A 16,788-nucleotide genomic window follows, 5' to 3' on the forward strand; every position below is an offset into this window, starting at 1 on the left:
GCGAGGGGCCATGCTCTGGGTAAAACTGGGTTATAATGAGTTTCTCGTCTGGGACTTCCCGAGAACAGAGTCCAAGATAGATCCACCCGATACTTAAACCCAGCCTTTAACCAAGGCCCTGTAACCAGACTTAGTTATTTGAGCCTAAGTAGGGACTCTCAAAAATTCAGATAAACTTGGTTACTTGAACTCCTCCATTATAGCAAAAATAGAAAGAACCTGTAATCTAATCATGTAACGGTTTTTAAACCAGCCAAAATAACTGGCAAGTAGGACCATATGAAATTTTCCCTGCTAACATGGCAAAAACAAAACCCCGCTAACGGAATGGCTTCATTATCATTTGAGTCGTCTGCCATGACAAAGTAACCGCTTGAGCTAAAGCCGACCCGCTTTGTCATCATTTTAATTCCTCACTGTAAACCAATAACTGTACCATTCTATACAACATGTTTTGCCCAATTCAAAATTCTGGTCAAAAAACGTGTCTGGGACAAGGAACAATGATATATGTTTGTTTAGTAAGGTTGTAGACATGCAAAAATCTCATTAATTCCACATCCAAATATTTCAACCATTTCTAAAGGGTAGGCAGAGGACTCGAGAGTAAAGACCACAGAATTTAAACATTTTAGTAGAAAGATTAGGAGTCTAAAATCAAACAGCTCTTATGTTCTTGGTTATATACCGTATCATTTGGCATCTGGTGTTCTGTGAGATTCTCAGGTTATATCTGGCTTGTCTCTAAAATGACTGCACATCTTTGGTTCCCTTTGCAAACACCGATCATATGCAGCTGGTGCTTACTAGGAGGTGCTAGCTATCTGCTAGATTAGTTCTAAGAGTGATGTGCTCGGCTAACATAACCTAAATGGCTTCATAATTCTGTCTCAACCAACTCTGCAGCAGCCTACTTTTTCTAGGGCAGGGTGATGAAAATTATTTCAAGAAATGGAAAAAGTGTGATTTAAGTAACTCAATTGAGGTTATTTCTCTTGGGAAAAGGACAGCTGACTGACTATTCTCAGAAATTCAATAAGTGGTGTCTGACCCCTATGAGTTATTTAAATTTAGCAATACCTTTACTAGTGAAGAGGAGGTGTTCTGGTCAACTCCAGTGAGCTTCAGCATCTCCGCTTTCAAAATACAAAGGACTGAACTCCAAATCCCCCTCATAGTTGCACTCAGAATATTTCCTAATGTTCAGCTGACATAGAAAAGTCTGAATCCAGTACACAAAGGTGGTTTAGGGATGTCTCTAGAGAATGAAGCAAAGTGTGTGTTGTTTAGAAGCCAAGTGTTCACATGCGGGAGCCTTTGTCGCAAAACATAAATTACCTGCTGCATAAAAGCCTCCCTTATCTCGTTTCTCTCCAAGCTTTATCCTCCAGGCATTCTTACACAGGACCAAGGGCCCACACAGCCACACTTCACATAGCTGGAGTTCTGCAGGCACTGGAGGGAGGTGGGTGTTACCCCCCCACCCCCCCAGGAGGTCTTTTCCAGCCATAGCAGCTGCAGCCACACTCCAAACCCCTCCCCAAACCACTAAAACAGTCCCAGGGAGACCAGGCCTTCCACCTCCCTCTACTCAATTTTGTCAAAGGCAACAGTGGTTTGTTTTTTTTTCCAATCAGAGTATATATTACCTAAAGTACCCCTAGAGCAATGTATAGTTCTTTTTCCATTCCTAGCACAAAATAAAATAGCCCAGAAAAGAAAAATTGAAACCAGAAGTTTACCTCCATCATGATTCTCCTTCCACCAAGAAAGCAAATGTCACACACACCAGACCTCACCACCCCCCCGAATCAAAACAGTGGCACCAGCTTTCCAAATGGAGGAGAGAAACAATTTTCACAATGGCAGCCAACATGTGAAAATAGTTTTATTGCAAAATTGAAGTGTCACTCAGCAAATACATGCTAGAATGCTAATAGGAGTAATTTCACAGGTGGTTATGCAAACACTGAACTCATGCTTCCATTTGGCAGAAGTATAAACATTTCTAGGATAGTATGCAAGATTTAGTTACCCAGATTCGCTGGTTAATTTCCTTTACATCTGAAGAAGCTCCCCCAAAGTCAGTCATTTTCCCTCGGACAAGTCACAGCTAGGAACATGTTCCCCATAGGCCAGAAAAGACAGCATCTGTACTAAACTGACACAACATTTTTAAATGAGAACCTTACCAGTAATTGACCCATGCAGACATGATCATTCTGTCCTACAACTTAATTCAAACAAAATTTTACTCTTGAAAACATTCACTTATTCAAATTATATCCAATGAGATCTAACATATTCCAGGCACTATTCTAAGATGATGGGGATACAGTGGTGAACAAAATAGGCAAATATCTCTGCCTTCAGGAGGCTTACATTCCAGCAGGGAAAAACCATCCACAGACCCATAAATAAGGGTATGTTAGATACCCATCAACGTGTGATGGAGAAAAAGAATGCAAGGAAGGAGAATGGGTAGGGGCGGGGTGTTGTAATTTTAAATATCAGAGAAGACGAGAGGGAAACAAAAATATTGTGATTGTACAGAGACCTGAAGAAGGTGAGGGAATAAGCCAAGCCAGGTGGAAATCTTGGGAGTTTTCCAGACAAGGAACAGCTAGTTCGAAAACCCTGAAAGAAGAGAATGTCTGGGGAATTCAATGATCAACAAAAATGTCCATTTTGCTAATTGTTTCATATTCTTGTTAAAAAGTGTATCCAACACAGAGATTTCAAAAGGCTTCATTGTTTTCTAGTATTTGGAGTCCTCTCTTAAATATATAGCATCTGACGATACTGTGATTCACGTATGTGTTTTGCTTTCTCACCATCTTACGTGCAGTGATAGTGTCTAGTTCGCAGTGAATTAAGTTCCAAGGGCTCAGGGAACATGTTTAGCACCACAGCAACCAAAGCTAGCAGCCCAAGCACAGCCTTTGATATGCTGCAAGTCAAAGATGCCTATATACCGACTCGCCAAATGGTGTGCAAGGATCACGACCTTCATCCCCTGCACTGTAACCGTCCTCAGCAGTTGGGCTGTTCAGGTGTCAAGGTGGTGAGAGGTAGGCAGAGAAAACTCCGAAAATGGTAATAAGCCCAAAATAGAGCTGGAGGGAAAAAAATGTACTCAATCTCTGTCCTTCCAAAATAGTAATGTGACTCAATCTTTTCTTAAAAGTTACAATTAAAAAAGAAAAAGAAAAAGCATAAGAAACCTTATTTTGAATACATATTTCCTGAAATTCTTGTTTTGAGAAAAGGAGAACTGTATACATAAAAGAACAGAATGTGAGTTCCCAGATCCCGGAGGAAGGTCAGATCTGAGTCAAAGGAGCCAAGGCTGAGAGTATCTGGGCTCCCTGCCTGGTCCACGAGCTGTGCGGCCTTGAGTGTGCCTTCACTTTTCAGAGGCTTCACCTCATCTATGGAAGATAATTCAGAGTCCCTACAGTGTAAGATTTTTGTAAAGATTGGAAACAGTAGGTTTAAAGTGGCCAGCATGTAAAAAGGCCAATCTCAAAAGGTTACTGCTGTGATTCCATTTATAAAGCATGCTTAAAATGACAATTACAGAGATGGAGAAAGATCAATGGTTGTCAGGGTTGGGGAGAGAAGAAGGAAGAGTTGGCTATGATTACAGAAGGGATATAGAAGGGATCCTAGTAATGGGACTATTCTGTATCCTGACTGCGGATTCTCACATGTGAGAAAACTGCACAGAGGTAAACACACATAAGCATTCGTCAGACATGTAAATCCTATGAAATCAAAATAAGGCTGACGATTCTATCAGTGCTAATTTCTTGATCATAATATTGTTATGTAACATGTTATCACAAGGAAATTGGGTAAAAAATATATAGGATCTCTCAATGTTCGTTCTTACAACTGCACATGAATCTACGATGATCTCAAATGAGTGTTTTTTAAAATCTCATCACCTTAAAAAATGCCTGGAGTGTTATAAATGCTCCATGTGGGGCACATGGGGCAAGTTATCCTCTCACCTGTAGACCAGAACTCAGGTTCCTCCTTCCTACTTTAGACTCTGTACCCGAGTGAGCGCACAGGTGAGGGCTCGTGTAATAAAGGCTATCACCACCACTGCTGTTGGACCCGGCTCTTCACACTTATATCCAGCTGAATTATAAACACTCTTTTGGAAACCAATAGAGAAACTTATTGACAAGAATCCATTGACCACAACGTGTAAAGACTATTTTATCTCTGAGTAATAAACGTATTTGTGCTAATATAAAAGAGTCCTCTAAAGAGTTGAAAAAATACTTTCATGGTGTAGAGCAGCATTTTCCAAAGTGTACTTCAAGGAACACCAGTCCCCCGAGATGCTACGAAATAATTAAAAAATAAGCAAAATAAAAGATCCATAGTCAAATAAATTTGGGAAATGCCACATAGTGTGTCCCCTCTGGCAGCTCTAGTAGAAAAGAAAATTCCCATCCAACTTCATGTAACCCATCTTTCCCCAAATTTATTTGTTCACAAAATCATTTTATTATACCAGAGAAATGCTCTCAAGGTCTATAATTTGAAAGTCTATCTACATCGGTCAGCTATTCACTACCCGAATTTCTTCACCCATTACACTTTAGAAGAGAAATGTATGGTTTTTCAATAGCTAGTGTAGTGGTTTTAACTGCATGCAGTTGGCCTTCAATAAACATTTGCTGAATTAGAGTCAATGTAAGTACAATTGCAGGATGACAACTGAGAGCACAGAAGTGCCTTTTCCTGATTTAAGTCTCTCACTTAGTTGAGAAAAGTGCTTTTTTTCTGGAAGTTTCGCAGAAACTTTCTGGTACAAAGGTTTTACATGATGCCAGTGGTCTCCTGAGGGTCCGCTCCGCTCATGACAAAAACAGCAGTTTACAACATGATGTGATTACAAGGAATAAACTCATGGGAATAAGCTCATGACTAAAGATATCCGTACTCAAAACTATAGGTCCTGAAATTCCTTTAGCAGGATGTAGAGCCTTTCATACTAAAATAAGAAAAAAGCTCTAAATGTAATTCTCCCTGGGAGAGGTAACAAGTTAAATTTAAGTCATTTCACAAAGATGACTTAAGATTAAAGTCATATAAATGAATTCCAAATGTCAATGAATTTGCTGAGGTAAGGCCTGAATGGGGCACAAGGAGGAAGATGAAGACTATGGATCCTGGGGAAGAACAGAAGGAGAAGAGAGAAAGAGAGAGGCAGAAATGATCAAAAACAAGCTTCATTCCATTCACAGGTCTGTCCAGGCCAAAGACACTTCTTTGCAATCACACATTTCCATTGACAGGAATAAGCCCTGTTCCAATTTACAGAAGCATTAGCTAACTATACAATTAAACCATATATTCAGAATACTTTTAAAAAGAAGAAATTAAACAGAATAATAAGTAAGGGAAAAATTAGGGATTTTCCAAAACACAAAATATTTGAAGAATATACACTTCAAAATTAGCTCTATTACAACCATCTTCTAAGTAAAGATCTGGGAAAAAGAGAATTTCTCATGAACTCCTGAGGTACTGAAAAAATGTCTCAATCACTAGAGGATAACAGAGTGATCTCACTGAGTACTCTACTCCAAAGGCACGCTCTTGCATTTTAGGAACACTTCCAACACGTCTGAAACGAGTTTCAGATAAAACTTCTACTTAACCAGGAGAGCTTTGCTTCCCAAGCATTCCAGTGCTTCCAGGTTGCTGTGCAAAACAGCAATGGGGCAGACATTCCATTCCAATTAATAATCCTAACGTCGCGGGAATACGGCTGCGGGCATATCCATTCCTCAATATGAAACAAAGCTAGGTCTAGTCATAACACTTCACATGAACTAAGATGTCAGTGGACAGGTGTCACTCTGTCCCTCTACTCTGCTTTCTCAGTGGTCCTCCCCTACAGTGTCACAGGGCCAAATTGCTCTTCTTGACTACAATACAATAATTCGAGCAGTTTTTACTTGGCTGTCTCAGACTCCTCTCGCTGACCCAGAAAGTAAAACAAAGAAAAATTATGCGTTTGGGTGAAAAAATATTTTCTGGTAATCTAGCTAAATTTGACACAACAACAACAAAAGTGTCCATGGTTTAGCAAAGAGCCCAATGAGATTCCAGAACGCAGGGTTCCTACAGACTAAACAAGCTGGAGATAAGAAAGTCAGCAGAAAAACTCTAAATCCGCCCGCTGAGCAAGTGAAATGCCATAGTAATGGTCTGTGCAAGTTTTCTTAGGAGCTCACATGTCTGTTATATTCTCACCCCTTGCTGTAAGATGTTGTCCTTATTTCAAAGAAAGTGAATCTGTTCCTTCCCCTCTTTTCCCTCCCCCACTCATATACCCAGGAAATAGTGACTTTCCTGAATTCCTTTTAACACGGATGGAAGGAGGGAAAACTTGAGTACTTTTATTCCTAACCAACGCTCTATTAATAGGCTTTTAAATGCGGCACAATTTTTAAAATAACTAAGTGGGAAGATGGTGAACAATGACCGTATTGTAGGCTCCCACCCCCGCCCCACAGAGGCTGAATGACGGCTTATCTGGAGGCCCCACTTGGACACCGACACCTGCAACACGAAGGCCCTGCCTAACTGCAGTAAAAGGTCCCGCTTTACTCCTGTAACATGCCCAAGTTCACTTAGGTCAATCATGCCATGTGCTAAAATAAGTAAACTTTTTTCACTTCAAAAAAAGTGCTTTCACTTTTTTAAAAGGATAAACCATTCAGCCAGACTTGGCCAAACCCTCAATTCACACAGTGGGAAACGCAAGAACAACTGGTCCAAATACCCCTAAGAGAAGAGCCAGACTCAAAGGCTTCAAAAATGAGGACAAAGCCTCTGGGTGGTCCTCCCACCCCCACTGCGCACAGCAGGGTGCTCGCAGGAAGTGATTCCTGTTTCAGTTCTTGCTGCATCAGTGAAGGGAAGGCACTCCCAGTATCAGGGGAGAAAAATGGGCATGCCACTGGAGCTGAAGCCTGCTGTGTCATCAGAGTGCCTCCTCGCCAATTCCACACCCCACACACCCGAAACGCTAGACTTAGCCAAGAGGCTGTGTGCCTGCCCCAAGTCTCCCTCTGCCAAGTATCTTCCTGTTTGTCTTTGAGCACCCGGCCAGCTCAATGGCCGATGCTTCTGCCTTCCTTGGGCCAGTGACAAATCTGCCAGGAGCTCCTCATCGCCAGGCAGAAAGAGCCTCAGTGAGCTCAGAGAAGCCACCAGCCTGCCTGTCACGTGGTTCTCAAACACCAGCTCACTGACAGCACATTAAAGGCTTCCAGCAGCAGGACTTAATGGTGTCAGCATAAATCCGGGAGTCCAAGCCCTTCCAGCTTCCCCTCTGGCCAGCATGGAGGAGTCTGAGCCCCAGCAGCATTCATAGCCTTCTAACCAGCAACAGAGAACCAATAGAGAGCCTTACCTTTACAGCACCCAAGAAGCCTGCGAGCACAGCACCCCCACACCCATCCTGGCAGAAAAGGACAAACCATGATCCCAACAACAGATGCACAGACAGCACAGAATAAATCACACGTAGCATCATTATGCATTCACGTTTAGACTCCAAAACTGGGAGTAACAATCAGTATTCTTGGCCACAGTGACCATATCATAAAACCGCCATCCTAAGAGATTTCTATAGCATGATGCCTGATAGGAATCACATGTGACTAACGCATGATTGCTGTTCCCATCTTGGACCTTCCTTGCGCCATTTTATTTCTTAAATTGCTTATATACTAAGTTCCACCATTTTGCAGTGTGTTTCTTGGCATTATGTCTCAGACATGCATGGCACACGCTGCCATTGACTGCTAGGGGACCAGCCTTGAACAGTTATGGATTCTCAGATAAGCAACTAGTAACTTACGCTTGCTTCATGCATACATCGCTTCCTTGTAATGAGAACATAACTCTGTCTGCCCCAACTTTAAATAATCCATGATATGCTTTATACATATTGTAATGTTTAAGTATGATAGGCAAGATGTTCTTTATTAACATTCTAATTTTTACTCTTATTTATCTATAGCATGTGCTCTAACCTCCAGAAAAAAGAAACCCCTACATATTTTTTACACATCACATTAAAATAATAACATCTCTCCTACCTTCACATTCCTACTTTGTTTCTACTGTCCATCTCACATGACCAGAAATGAAAGTATAAGAATTACAATGCTTCACCCAGAAATGAAATCCATCTTTTATTCCATGGAAGAAAATTAACAGCCAATATAACACTGTTTGAAGGAAACAGCCAAGATGCAACATATATAGGATTGGTACACATATAGGATTGACTAAGTGTTTTTTTTAACCAATATTAATTTTTATTACAAACAAGTTTTTTTTAACTTGCATAAGGTACCTCTCTGAGACCCCTTATATGGATAAACCCAATGAACAAAACAAGTTGGTCCAAATTTGAGGGCTAAAACCTTACAAACAGCTCAGTTTAACTAAAAAGTTTCATCCTGCCCTGGCATAAATCTACAAGTATATGACTGCGAAGTCCGAGACGAACACAGCTAGAAATCAGAAGCATTCGTAACATTCCACCAAAAACAGTGGACCTGTCATGCTACATTAATCCATCCTTAGTGGGTAAAGTGAAATATTTGCACCTTAACTTCATTTATCACCTACTTAAGGAAGTAGTCCCAGCTTATTTCCTTAAGCACACAATTACAGGCTGTTCCCCCTGAGCTGGGAAACGTACTCCTACTCAGGATGGATGGTGAGCAATAGCTTCTCAAGGCTTATTAAACACTAAACAATTAGAATACCAACACCATGAACATCTACGTGCTTTTAGGCTGCGTTGAGTTTTTGTGGCACATACTTGGAAACCTGAAATATCAAGTGCTTTCACAACTGTGAAAAAAGAAACAGAACCTGACAAGACCCGCCCTAACTAGGAAATCCCAATTATCCAATTTAAGAGTTTATTCTAGAGAAGAGTACTCCCAGGGAAATAACTGACGCTCCTCAACCCTTACAGGCAGCTACAAAAATAATACGACCGCATCTCAGAACACAGGCTCCATCCCACCAGACAGATAATTCCACTAAAATTGCAATTCTAAGGTAAGGACAAACCCACCTGCACAGGTAAGAGTTGGAAGTAAGGAAAAGGCTGAGGTTAAATGGTCCCTGGAGAGGATTCCACTTTCCCTCCGTTTCCTGAAGCCTGCACAAATAGCATCTTTCAAAAAGCAAGTCAGCGGGACAGACCACAGACTGCCAGGGTGTCTGCCTGGTAAACACAAATTAATGACTAATTCATGAATTCAAGAAACCACATAAGAGTCTAGCAGCAAAAAGCCCAATTAACTCAAAATCAAACGCCCAACATCTGTGATCCTGTCCCTGCAAGGTAAGGGCCTGGATGCCGGGGGTGGGGGCAGTAAGAAATAAGGGAGCTGCCACAGGAGCTAGTCGAGAGAGAGAAGTGCCAGAGAAAACAGCCCTGTCCATCTTTCCATGCGGCAACCTGTGCTAAGCTCAGAGAATATTCAGCTGAGTTATTTGGTGAGGTCTGTAGCCTATCGAGTGAGAATTTTTGCTGCCCTCAAAAAACATATCTTCTCTTTAAACCAAACTCTAGCTTTTCAAACCCCACGCTGACTTCCAGCTAGGGAGCTTTTAAAGGCGGTACGAAACAGGGGCTAACTCACTAAATGGCTGGTCCAGCAGTCTTAGAGAGAAGACAGTCTGGCCAGAGGAGCTTCTGTCCTATACGATAAGCCTCAGCAGGAGCATTTGGTAGGACGGGGACAAGCAGCAGGGCAAAGGTAAACAAGTGTGCAATAAAGACCTGCATCAGCAGACAGGGTGACAAGGTTCTGGAGATCCAGGGCACAATGATGTGAATGCACTCAACACTACTGAATTGCACACTTAAAAATGGTTCAAATGGTAAATTTTTTTTACCATAAATTTTTAAAAAATTTTAGAAGATACCCAGCAGGAACAGCATCCCACACTGCATAGAAAGCAAAGGAGAAAAAGACAAGTCCAGATGATAGCAGGCATTTACTCGGAAAGGTTTTGAGGCACTTATTTGTGGACAGACAGAAAACACTGGTTACCTGGAGGAAGGTGGTATTCCTGGCATCGTGTCCCAAACATGCGGGACATAACAGGGACATTCGAGGCACTGAAAGTTTCTTCCTCCGCTCATTCGCATCGTCATAATGTGAGAAGCACCTAGAATCTCTGCACTGATTCTGAAGTCCCACATAGGAAACCAAAGGCTGATGGGCCCCAGAGGTGACATCCTCTGACAGCTCTGCCTTTGGACTCTGGCTCTGAGGACTGGTCCAAGAAGAGAGTGTTATGTTCTAATCTACATGCCTCGGGAACATCTGGAAGAGGGGGTCTGTCAGCAGACCTGCTGACTAGATGGATCAGGATGACTTTCCACAGACATGTGAGTGTGGGAGAGACTGCCCAGGAAAATCCCTGCCAAGCTTAAAACTATGTCCGTGAATAGAAGCTCCAGGGGTGAGATTTCAGTCAAAGTAAGAGAGAATTTTTGAATGACTTAAGATCTGCAAAATTAGCCTCTCTCCCTAAGTGAATTATGTCACCGGGAATGTTGGAGTAGAAGCTCTTGAGTAGGTGAGACACTGGGCTAGGCCCTTCCCAGCTCAGGTTTCTGTAGTATATTAATTAGGAATGTATTTGGCTACAAATATGAGAAAACCCAAACACTTTTTATCTTTTCACTCTGCCATCCTTCGTGTGCTTTTATCTTCACATGTGTTTCCTCCAGGCTCAAGGCCACTGAAGGCAGAAGAAACTGAACACAGGCAGGGACAGCTCCTGTCTCAGAAAACGCAGAGCCCTGGCAGACTTCCACTTACATTTTGTTGGCCAGAATGAATCACATGGCTGTCTCTAAACCAGGCTTTCTCGGCCTCAGCCCGATAAGACATTTCGGGCCTGATAATTCTTTGTTGTTCAGGACTGGCCTGTGCATGACAGGATATCTACCAGCAGCCCTGGCCTCTACCCACAGATGCCACTAGCATCCCCAGACATTGCCAAACTTCCCCAGGAAGGCAGAACCATCCCTGGTTGAAAACTACCCTTAAACTAATCACCACTCTGTAGGCTAAGAAGAAGAGGGTGGTAATGGGGCTGCCAGCCCACCCACAGTGCCTGCCCCAAATGCTCTACATATATTTCTTAAATGTTTTCTCATGAGCACACTCGCTACTGTGCTAAGTATGTTGGAACATTTAAGAGACACATATGAAGTGCCCACATCTTGGAAGTACTGACAATAATGTTGAAAAATCAAGATCGATGCCCATGAAACAATCAGGAAAAAAATGCAATGTAAAGGGCTTAAACCACAGAGAGAGGCTAGACATCGTCTGGTTGCTTCAGACTGGGAAGAATAAAAGTACATAAAACTATAACCTAAAATCCTAAATAAAAATGTCACTTCCAAGGTGGAACTTGCATTTGAAGAATTCTTAGCCAAGTGGCGGAAGAGAAGAAAAACTACATAAGCAGAGGTCACATAGTGAGCAAGGTTAAAAGCTCAGGAGCTGCTCTGCGACAGACCGGGGTTCTGATAGCCACAAGCCTGAGACTGGGCAAGTCATTTGGCCTACCGACACCTCATTTTTATTACCTGTAAAATGAGGATAATGACAGCATCTGTCTCCTAGGGTTGTTGAGAGGATCAACTAAGAGGAAATAACTATAAGAGAGTATCCGGCAAATAGTAAGCAATCAGTTTTGGGTTTCTATTATTACTGTGATTATTATATAGTTATAACATATTATTTAATATAATAATATAATTCAGGAGGAGAGCTCACCTGTTAAGAATCAGAAAATTCCTGTTGCAAAGTGGCTGTCACATCCTAAGCAGGACAACAAGAACTTATAGTTGGTGGGTAAAGTCAGGCTCCTGAGGGCCATGAAATACTGGCCACATCCAAGCAGGACAGCAGGACCAACGAGAAAACACATCTACCAAGACATGGTGGCAGGATGGATGGTTGGAATACGCAGGTGATTTCCAGTGAATACCATGGCCAGTAGCCATGGTCAGGGTAGTAATAAGACTTTCCATGTTATAAAGAAGTTTTAGCCTGTAAAGCATGTCTATATATACTATCTGAGCAATTTTCATGTAACAAGCCTGTCCGTCAATAATAGAGAGCTACTCTAGCAAGAAGGAGTTCTACTAGTCATTTGAAAGTCATTGCCAAGCAAAGTCAATCTGTGGAAAGAAGTGGGAGATACAAGACTTGCCTTCTGGTTGAGCACAGAGACATGATGTGAGCCAGAGACCACCCATGGGGCCTTCTGAGTCCCAAACTCCAAGTTTCTGGGTCCCCACTCCTTTATGATAAAGGACACACAACAACTGCCACTTCTTCCCGGTGCCCTGCCCTCCCACTTAGGGCTTCCCTAATAGTTAACTAGTGCGGATGCCCCCAGGGTTTACACACTAATCTTCCACTAAGTTTAATAAGCTCCACAAGGCACAAAATAATAGTTGAAAGATGTGGAAAACTTAGCCTTGCCTTAAAGAAAGAAAAAAAAAATCACAAAGTATTCCTGTGTGTGCCTGAAACCTGCAAAGGGAGTGGGCAAGATGAGGCACAGGTGGGTATCTCCTACCACGTGGTTCTGGTCACTATGCCCTCCTTATCCTCATCATCATCCTCACCTGTCCAGTTCCTGTTATCTGGGGTCATTTACGGGGCAATGCACTGATCACTTTATACTGTACCCACGGCACACGCTCCCAGCTTCTTTAAAAATTCAAGGTGTCCAATACTTTCTAAAACAGAGTATCTGTCATCTACTCCACTGCTGGGTTTCAATAAATATTGAGCATCAACACAGAAAAGACTGATCTCCTTAAAATACAAACCTGTGCCTTGAAAGTAGTGAATGGGAAAAAGTCCATTTATAAATGTTTGCTGGTAGATCTAATATGACGTCACATAAGCAAGAAGTTGCCTTTTCCTGATTTTTTGGGGCAGCCTTCCTCCTAGCACACCAAAGTAGTACGTGAAATTTTTTCATACTACCAAGAATGATAATTAAACAGAAGTAAAAAATTATTTACTGTACTAATACTGCATCCTCGTTATTACACTGGGTATTTTACACGCGCTATTACACGAACCTTCACACAACAGGGTAACTCACCATTGTCCTTATTTTATAGTACAGAGCTCTGAGAGGTTAAATAATTGACCCAAGATCAAGTAAAAGAGATTGAATTCCACTCAGCATCTTCCTGACCACCAGTCCCACTGCTCTGACCACTGTACACACAGCCCCACATCATCAATACAGCTAAATAAGTCAGACAGCAACTTTGCATCCATCTAAATGCACCAAAAACACTACAGTGAGCAGTTAGGTACAAACTTTACTAAAGCCAAGAACTATGAAAACAACTTCCCATTCAGTCTGTCCACATTTGTTCTTTGTACTTTACCAAGGCTCAGAGAACAGGCTGCTCACCCTCGCTCTCCATCAAACACAGCAGAATCTAGAGCTGCTCTGTCCAACCAAAACACAACAGGGGCCACGTATAAAGTTTAAATTTTCTTGTAGACACATTTTGAAAAAGTAAAAAAAGAAAGATGAAATTAACAATTTATTTTCTTTCACTTAATTTTTCCAGAATGTCATTGAAACATGTCATCAATATAAAAGTTATTGAGACATTTTGCATTCTTTCTTTCGCAATAAGCCTCTGACATCAGTGTGCACCTGACACAGCACTTCTCACTTCAGACTAGCACACGTCAAGTGCTCAGCAGCCACCTACGACCTACAGCTGCCATACCGGGCACGTGGATCAACCCTTAGATTTCCAAACTTGCAACGCCCCTTTAGTAACTGGCCCCACGTTTCCATAACAGTCTGAAAAGGGAGTGCTCTGGTCTTATTTTTTTTCCTTCACACTCCTGAGCCGAGATTACATGGACACAGAGGAGCAGTATCTGAAATCTCACCACCGTCATTTCCATTCAATCCTTTAAGTGTGTGCTCTGAGTTGTGTTCTAGCAGTAATGCTCCTGAAAGGAGCAGTGCTCTAAGCATACAATATCCAGCATTAAGCCTTAGGCACCACAGACAAAATGAGATGGCTAACTGATGTCACAAGTCCCTGTCCCAAATTCACTTTTCCTCAACAATTTGGAGGAGTTATGAAGTAACTCCTTATCAAGAAAAACTATGGTCAAGAAACACAAAAAGGAAACCACTGGGGCTTCCCTGATTTCCAACCTAATTCTCTAAGGCCAACGCTACAAACTCAAATGCCCACAGGACCCGGAGCAGGCCCACAATGAGCCTGCGCCCATCTGAGGGACAGCCCTGACTCCAGACCTGAGACCAGGCTATGTGGGAAGGTGGCCCCAGTGTTACCAGGTCACCTGATTTCTGGAGAGAAGCTGCAAATCTGGATTTTCAGGTTCATCGCCTGATTTTTAACTGTTAGCAACTCACGTAATATATTAGATAACCATGTACAACGAAATAGGAAGTGATGGCAAACTGGATGCCATCTTGGGGAACAAGTAGGCAAACTCTGGTATTTGTGGGACACAATAAAGACACACAAAGACTAAGCATGGAATGACCTGGAGAAGAATTTATACTCAGCCCTCTGCCTCCCGTTATCCTCACTGCCCTCCAGAGGAGTCAAGCTCCCTTTGAGACTAAGAGGAGCACAGATAGCACAGACTTGCTGCAACCGTCCTGGGCATCTTCATCCGTACAATAATTTAGGCCAGGGCAGCATCAGGAGGGGCACAACCCGAAGTGAACCAGAATACTCTTCCTCACAGAGAAGGGATAGCCACCCCTCAAGGCCACATGAACATCTTAGTCAGTGACCCGACCCAGAGCAGCAAGAGCCACCAATTTCTTAAAAAGAAGCCAAAAAATATAGCTTTTCCTGGAAAATATCCTAATTGTTCAATGTTGGCAACTAATTCACATCGTATTTCCAACACCACATGAGCCAGAGTCAGCCCATAGGGCCACCTCTCCATAACCCCTGGATCAGGACACCTCCAAAGTTGCACCAAGACCCAGCACTCTGGACACCTCCAACCTGGACATTCCCCTGACTTCACTGAGCATGAACTTAGCCCGCTTCTTCCGCCCACGTAAGCTTGGAGAGAGGCTCCACTGGCTGAAGGAGATGAGGAGAAAGGAGATTAAATGAGACATGGTATCCTGGACTGGATCCTGGAACTAAAAGGACAGTAGTGGAAAAACTAGTAGAGATCCAAATAAAGGCTATTGTTTAATAGTATTGTTAATGTTAATGTTAATTTCTTGGCTTTGATATATTTACTAGTTAAGTAAGCTGTTAATATTAGGGGAAGCTGGGTAAAAGACACATAGGAACTCTGTGAACTCTTTGCCACTCTTCCATGAATCTAAAATAATTTGCAAATAAAAATTTTCAAAAACTCATAGGACTGTACCCCTCCCCACAAAAAAAAATGTTAATCTTATAGTATGCTCATTTCTAAAATGAAATGTTTTAAAAAAAAATTGCTAGTAAGCAGAGACATGAATTACCTTGAATCTTCACTCTGGTAGACTAAGAAAAACCGGAAGGTACCAGAATGGATGTTTGCCCTTGGCTTTACAGTGTATGTGCAAAAACCAGTGGGGCACGGAATTAGTGGACTTTCAGTAAAATATCAAATGGCTGCATTTAGGTAATTATGATTAATGTGAACTGAATTGAGAAAGTTGCCAAACACTCAAGAGCTTTGTGGCCTTAGAATATAAATGAGCTTACAACCGGAGGATTGGAGACATCATTATCCAAACAAGAGGCAGAACTGTAATAATAAATACAAAAGCTTTGGCGTGGAATAACGCAAACTGCACACAACAGGCAAGATATCAGTACCTCTTGGAAATGCGATTATTAACGTAAGTGATATACCATCTATTCCAACCGCCCAGCATTTGAAATAGCAGATTAGGGTGAAAAGTCCTCACATCATCACATTGCCAACCAGTTCCTTTAAATCTTTTGTGTTTATAATAAGGGAATATACATATAAATAAACTGACATATTTCCAAACGTATGTAGAGAGAGCTGTACCGTGAACAGATGCACTTAAATGAAACAGCATGAAAAGCTATAGAAATTCTTTTCTATTTGCATCTGTATAGCATTCCTATTATTATGGTCTTAAATCAATTTGACATACACAGTAAATATACTTAACAGAAAACATGAAACAAAATAATTATCTTTATTAGTGCTTCACAGCAAACAGATTTACAATTTCTTTAAGCCAAAAGCATGCCCAGAGCAAGAAACAGTCATTCTTCCATTGAACGAATATTATGTGGCTCTACCATGATGTAACCTGGGGATAAAGAGTGAACAAGCAGAATTAAGACCCCCACCTTGTGGAGCTTAGACTCTTGTGAGAGAGAGGAGACAAGGGATGAGCAAAACAAAATATATTCTCTGCTGGATTGTGCTAAATGCTAAGGAACAATAAAGTAGAGAAAGAGGACTGAAAGTGTTGGAGGGGTGTTGAAAGTTAAGATGGGTGGTCAGGGAAGCCCTTGCTGAAAAAGTGACCTTTGAGAAAAGACCGGAAGGAAGTGAGGGAGCCAGCTACATGAATATGTAGCGGGAAGTGAAAGCGAGTTCCAAGCAGCGGGAATGGCAAATGGAGAAGCTCTGAGGTCGAAGGAGTCCTAGATGGTTTCAAGGTTGATAC

At 41.9% G+C, this 16,788-nt stretch overlaps 1 protein-coding gene and 1 long non-coding RNA gene across 8 annotated transcripts in view; one reads left to right on the plus strand and one right to left on the minus strand.

Moving 5' to 3' along the window:
• Positions 1-10,935, plus strand: part of LOC112486140 — a 28,004-nt gene extending 17,069 nt beyond the window's left edge. Inside the window, exon 3 of the long non-coding RNA XR_003048643.1 lies at positions 10,808-10,935. This is a non-coding gene — a long non-coding RNA (uncharacterized LOC112486140). The remainder of the gene's footprint in view (positions 1-10,807) is intronic.
• The window catches only part of CARMIL1 (capping protein regulator and myosin 1 linker 1), a 262,767-nt gene that overhangs the window by 194,498 nt on the left and 51,481 nt on the right, over positions 1-16,788 (minus strand). The window lies entirely within an intron of this gene.

The sequence above is a fragment of the Pteropus alecto genome, unplaced genomic scaffold (genome assembly GCF_000325575.1).
Source record: "Pteropus alecto unplaced genomic scaffold, ASM32557v1 scaffold106, whole genome shotgun sequence".
NCBI classification, from domain to species: Eukaryota; Metazoa; Chordata; class Mammalia; order Chiroptera; family Pteropodidae; genus Pteropus; species Pteropus alecto.